At 53.0% G+C, this 6000-nt stretch overlaps 1 protein-coding gene across 1 annotated transcript in view; it reads left to right on the top strand.

Moving 5' to 3' along the window:
* Positions 1–250: 250 nt before the first annotated feature.
* The window catches only part of RALY (RALY heterogeneous nuclear ribonucleoprotein), a 113973-nt gene continuing 108223 nt past the window's right edge, over positions 251–6000 (top strand). The window contains 1 exon segment of the mRNA XM_079322029.1: positions 251–473. The gene's annotated coding sequence lies outside the window, so the exon portion shown is untranslated.

Here is a 6000-nt window from a genome sequence, read left to right as displayed (position 1 = left end):
CTGGGCCGCGCTACGGGGCCGGGACGTCCCGACACCGTGACCCCCGAGCGCAGCCCGCCCGGCCCGGCCCCGCCGCTCCCTCACGGCGACCCGCTCCCGGAGCAGCCCCGCGCGCCCGGCTCCGCCCGTGCCCGCCCCGCTCTGGACTCTTCCACCGCGCGGGCAGCGGAGCGGGAGGGGCGGGCGGTGGGGGCGAGCGGCGCTGCCCCGAGCCGAGCTCCAGCGGCGCGGCTCTGCCCGGCACAGCCTCGTCAGGGCGGTTCGGTGCGGCCCGCGCCGCGGCAGCAGCGAGAGCGGGCGGCGGGCGGCAGGGTGAGCTCTCCGCGGCGCGCGGGTCCCCCCCGGCCTGGAGCCGTGGTACGGTCGGCGGGAAGGAGCCGCGGCGCGGGGCGGTGCGCGGCACTGAGCCGGCGGCTCCCGCGGGCGAGGCGGGACGGGCCGGGCCCTGCGTCCGCACGGCACCGACCTGCCCGGTGAGTGCTGCCGCCCCTTCCCCCGGCTGCTGCGGGGGCCGTCCCGCCAGCCCCGGCGTGCGGTCCGTGCTGGGTCCCCCTGCCAGTGACTTAGTGCCGCTTTATTATTACTGGGTTTTGTTTTTTTTGGTTTTTTTTTTTTTCCCTTTTTAGTCTTCTCTTTTCCCACCGGTTTTCTTGCGAGTGGCTAGGTTTTTCCGCCCCTGATGCGCGTTTTCCCCGTTTGACGGGAAGGGGAGTTCCCGCGGGATGGGATGGGATGGGGAAGTGCCGCGCTGGGAAGCGGCTCGGGGTGGGTCCGACCCCGCCGGGGCTGCGCGCTTGGGAGGGATGTCCGCGCTGTGACCGCACCATCGGGGGGTACTTTGTGCCTCCTGCACACCGGAGATGCTCGGCCGCTCTGCCAGCGGGGCCTCGGGCGGCCGGGAGCGGCTCCGTAGCGAGAAAAGAGGCGGAATATCGGCGCTGAGCCGCGGGTCCGTGCGGAGCCCTGCGGCTGCAGCGCGCCGTGCCGGAGCCGCTCTGTCGCGATTGTTGGGGCTGCTGATTTCTGTCGGGAGCTGTATTTGGGAACAGGCTCCCTAGGGACGTGGTGGAGTCACCATCCTTGGGAATGTTAAAAACGAGCAGATGTGGCACTCGGCTGTACGATTTTTGTGGACTTGGTTAGATGTTAGAACTTGGTGATTTTGGAGGTATTTTCCAAGCTTAGCGATTCCGCTGATTTGAGGTGCTGTGTGAAACTCCGGGTCTTACTCCAGAGCAGCTTTGAGGAGTGTGAGGCAGTCGGGTCTGGCCGTGCCTTTGGAAGGGACCCGGGGGATGATTCCCTCTTTGGACAGACTGCCGGCATGGACAGCAGGGTGGATGGGCACCTTATTTTCCTGACCTGCTTCTGAGAAGCAAGAGCTCACCTGCAGGAACGACCCATCGCAGCTGTGCTTGCTGCAGTGCTTTAGCACAGAATATAGAATTACTTAGCGGGAAAAGCCCGCTAAGATTGAGTCCAGCCATTAACAGCACTGCCAAGCCCACCTCTAAACCATGTCCCCAAGTGCCACATCTTCCCCTCTTTTAAATCCCTCCAGGGATGGTGGCTCCACCACTTCTGAGTGCAGTTCTCCCATGGTTTTGGCACGGGGAAGGGCTGGGAACCAGGGCTGGGAACCAGCCGGTGCTGGTGGTGGCTCCGGGGCCTTCCCACACTCCAGCAGCTGCTCCGGCTTTGGGGGAGACTGCAGTCGGCTGGCTTGAGCTGACTCCCAAGACTGGAAGAAAAGACCCTTTTATTTCATATTGAGGCTGTGGTTGTGTGTGTCCCCCACGGTGGTCAGACACTGCTGCCGGCCCTTCCCAGGCTGGCAGGGCCAGCACAAGCCCTTGGCATTTGCCCGGGCCGAGCCTGTTTTCCTTGGCCATGTCCCAGCGCTCTGCACTGTCCCCGTGCGGGAGCGGCGCTGGGCTCTGCCACAGGTGCTCCTGCTCTCCCTTGAGCAGTGAAGTGGGAGATGGTGCTTCCCCTTTCATTCTGCTCTTTGTTGGGATTTGGGCTCTTTGCATTATCCTAAAGGGCAGGAAGGAGCCTGGCTTCCAGGGAGCTCTGTGCCACGAGCTGTGTGACCCTGTAGCACCTTTGTGGGCTGCCTGCTGTGGGTGACACCTGTCACAAGGTGTATTGCTTTTGTTCCTGGAAGCCTGTTTGTGACTTGTGTTGGACCGTGTGTGCAAGCTTCCTTTGGGAGGGGTGGGTGTTCAGACACTCCTCCAGCTCTCTGAGGATTGCTGCTCTTTTACTTCTGTCAGGCTGATATTGGAGATGGATTTCAGGGGAACAGCAAAGCAGAGAGAGGTGTGTCTCTTAAAAACCACTTTCTTTAGAAATGGCTGATAATAGCAGTGAGTTTGGGGAGGATGTTTTATTTAGGCGTTGAAAAGAGAGGATTAAAGCTCTTGACAGAGAGCAATTTATGTGGAGTAAGTGATGGGACTTGATCATTCAGAAAAAGACTCTAACGTGTTCCCATCACCAAGACAGCTTATAGCTCTCCTTGTCCCAAATCATTCAATAAAAGCAACAAAACTCCTTTTCATTTGAGTTCTTTACTGGTGGCTGCATAAGGAGTTTTCAGACCTAGCAGTAAATTTTTATCTGCTCAAAGGAAACAGCCTATGGGTATAAAAATCTGCGATGTGCTTAAGGTACTGTGGATTTATCCAAGGTGATTATTACAGGCATTGGAAGTAGCTGTGTCTGTCCTGGAGAATTGCAGCTTCTCCTTCCTTGCCCCCTCCCATCAAGTTACTGGCACAGGGCTGTGCTCCTGGATTTGCAGAAGCACAAAGTCACTGCTTGTAAAATTACTGAAATAAAAAAGGTTTGTGCTGGGGAGAAGAAACAAGAATCAAATTTTAGGCTCAAATTGTGATTCCAAAACAAGTTGCTCATTCTTCTCACAGCTTGAGGTTTGTGATGAAAAGGTTGAAAATACCCAGCAAGAAAAACAGGCTGGGGGAAAAAAAAATCCGGAATAAACTGAACAGAGGAAAATTCAGAATAAACTGTCATCAGAGAGTGTTTATAAACCTGCTGGAGAAAAGGGAGGGAGCAAACATTCAGATCAATAACAAGTTCTTTTTTTACAACTGTAGCGCTTTAATCATATAGTTTAAAAAAATAATCCTAAATGTGTGCATTTTATACCTGTGCTGGTAGCTGGGGCTAAATCTGCAGAGTTCATGCTGATCTGGGTAATCTGAATCAAGCTGAATAGTAAAGAGGCTCTTAGGAGGATCTGAAACCCAGGAGGCATTTTTCAAACCTGAGTTATGTCACTTTTTTAAGAGGTGCCTCAGGCAATTGCATTTTAAGAAGACAAAGCTTTTGTTTTCAAGCTGGCCTAGAAAAATGCCAAGGATGAATCCAAAGTAAAGGCTTTCAGAAGTTGTCATTTGTGATTAAGTTGATTTTGCTGTTGTGCACAGAAGGCCACTGCCTTGCCCAGCGTGCCCAGAGCTGGGGCTATTTTTATTTTTGCCACCAAGCAGTGCTGGTGTACCTGTTCAATTCCAGTGAGTGACAGTGCCCAGGGGGTCTCACCTGGAACTCTTATTTAATGAGAAGGTCGGGTGTCTTCCAGCTCCATCTCCAATAGAAAATGAATTGTAGGTGCATTATAAAAAAATTGAGGTGATACCAGGCAGGCATTGACTGAGATGTGGATTCTGCAGAATTAACATCTGTCTGTGTCTAGTTTAGTGTTTGAGATGTTGGGAATACCAAAGCCAAGGCTTTGAACCGTGAGCTGTTTCCTTTCACAGGGACCAGCCTGCATGCACATAGTGAATCCAGAGCTTTTCTTGGGGCTGCTCGTGTTACCTGCAGCCTGAAACAATCAGAAAGACTATCCTCGTGTTGCCAGGCTGTGGGCAAACAGGAGCTGCTCCTGCCAGCCGAGCTGGGGGAATATTGTGCAGGATGTAACAGATGATGCTGGAGCATGGATGTGGAAAAGTCTGCTGCCTGCAATCTGGAGAGCTGTGAGCTCCCAGCGAGATGCTGCTTGTTAGAGGAAGGTGAAATCCTGCGAGTATTGTAATGACTTCTTGTTCTCAAATAAAATGAGAGCAGGTTTTGTCTGAAAATGTGTCTGAAAGCAGCTCTGGCAGCAGGAGCAGTGCCAGGGCTGTCTCAGCTGGGCAGGAGGTGTCCCTGGAGCCCCCCATCCCTGGGAGCAGCTGATTGCTCAGCCCTGGCCCTGGCTAGCCAGGGGAGGGCTATAAGGGCAGCCTGACTCATGCTTTTGGCTCTTGTAGAGCACCCAAACAATGCTGTTTGTCCTCTTGGCTTGCCTGGCACAAAGACTGTGGGGCTGGATGGACCAGGGGCACCTCTGAGCTCCTGCAGCAGCTGCCTCCTGCACTTCTCACCCTGGCACCTCTGAACCCTAATGTTTTATTATTTATTTAAAATCAAGCCTTGAGAATGTGTTGCAGATGTGTAGGGCAAGCTGGGATCTGAGGCAAGGCTGGCTTTGTCTTTGCAGGGAAAGTCTCCAGTTGATTTCAGGGCTTCTGGGCTTTTCCTTCCCCTCTGCTGCCAGAGCTGCCCTGCAGGATGTGCCCAGCAGGATGCCAAGCTCTGTTCCAGGAGCATCCCTGCACCTGCAGCAGAGTATTTCCTTCACTGAACATCCACAGACTTGCACAACTGTCTGTTTTTGTGGGGATTTTTGGATTTTTTTTTTTAATTTGTTCCAAAAAGATCTAGTTTTAAAATAGAAAACACAATGCCACGTTGCTAGGGTTTATTTCTGCTAAGAGTAAAGTAAATAATAGATGGGCACCTCTGGGCTATGTCTGTGTGAATTCAGTGACTTCCAGGTGGTATCTGCAGCATCACCTCCATGTGAGGATGGTACCAAACAAAAGGAGCTGAGAAATGCCAGGGCTTTATCTGATGCTTTTGCAAGCAGCTTACATTTCAACAAATACAGCCTCGCTGGGAATGAATGAGAACTCATTTTCGGGTTGCTAGTGCAGGCAGAATGAGAATGGCCGGGTTAAATGTGTGAGCAGGAGTAATAACTGAGGCAGTGCAGCTCTGCCTCCTGCTGGGTCAGGATTCCCCTTGGCTCCTGTGTCCCTTCCCTGGAGGAGAGCATCCTTCCCCTGCTGGCACCTCTACAGGAGACAATTTCTGCAAGAGAAGGTGGTGAAAAGGTGGCAATGGACACTCGCTGTGGAATCGTTTTTGTTCATTTTAAGGTGGGAATTGCTGAGTTCAGGATAGGCTGGCAAAGGTCCCAGGATGGACAGGAGGTGGTTGCAGGTCTCCCCACCAAAGCTCTTGATGCCTTTATTAGTCTAAATCTTGTGCTGCCCTTCTGTCTTTAGCAAACTCTCTTTTGGAAAGCTGTCTTGGGAGCACTTGTGAGAGGAGAAGTTCCTTTGGAAGGATGTGGGGAGTGCTGGCTCTGCCGGTTCTGCCCAGGGCAGCTGCTGCTGTGGCTGGTGTGCCCCTGGCACCTGTGTCAGTGCCCAGGCTGCCTTCACCTGGCCTTTGTGACATCCTCCACTCCAGGGACTGCAGGGTGACTCTTCTGGCCCAGCATGTGGCCCTGCGTGAAAAACTAATTGTATTTTTTAGATCTAGGAAAAAAAATCTCCTTGGTTGCTGTGGGATAGACCTTGCAGAGCTGATGGTGCTGCCTGGCCTGAGCTGTGTTCCTGCTGAGGGGTTGGGGGGTTCATGGAGGGGTTTGGGGGTTCAGCAGCTCCTGGAGCTGTGTCTGCTGTAAAACAGGTGTTTTTGTTGGTGCTGCAGCAATCTGCAATGCTTGGAGCTCTTACAGCTCCCAAAGCTCCTTGTGAAGTTGGTAAAAGCTGTAAGCACAGCAAAAATCCCCTTGAGCTCTTCTAGTACTTTAAACTTAATTTTTGTTGTTTATAATTTTTAACTTCTGCTCCAAAGAGTGCAGTGCTTATGTTCACACATTTCAATAGGCCAATAAAACCTTGCCTGTCTCTG

Source organism: Erithacus rubecula (assembly GCF_903797595.1).
Source record: "Erithacus rubecula genome assembly, chromosome: 18".
NCBI classification, from domain to species: domain Eukaryota; kingdom Metazoa; phylum Chordata; class Aves; order Passeriformes; family Muscicapidae; genus Erithacus; species Erithacus rubecula.
The sequence above is the reverse complement of the archived record's forward strand: the minus strand, read 5'-3'. Positions and strand labels throughout refer to the sequence as shown.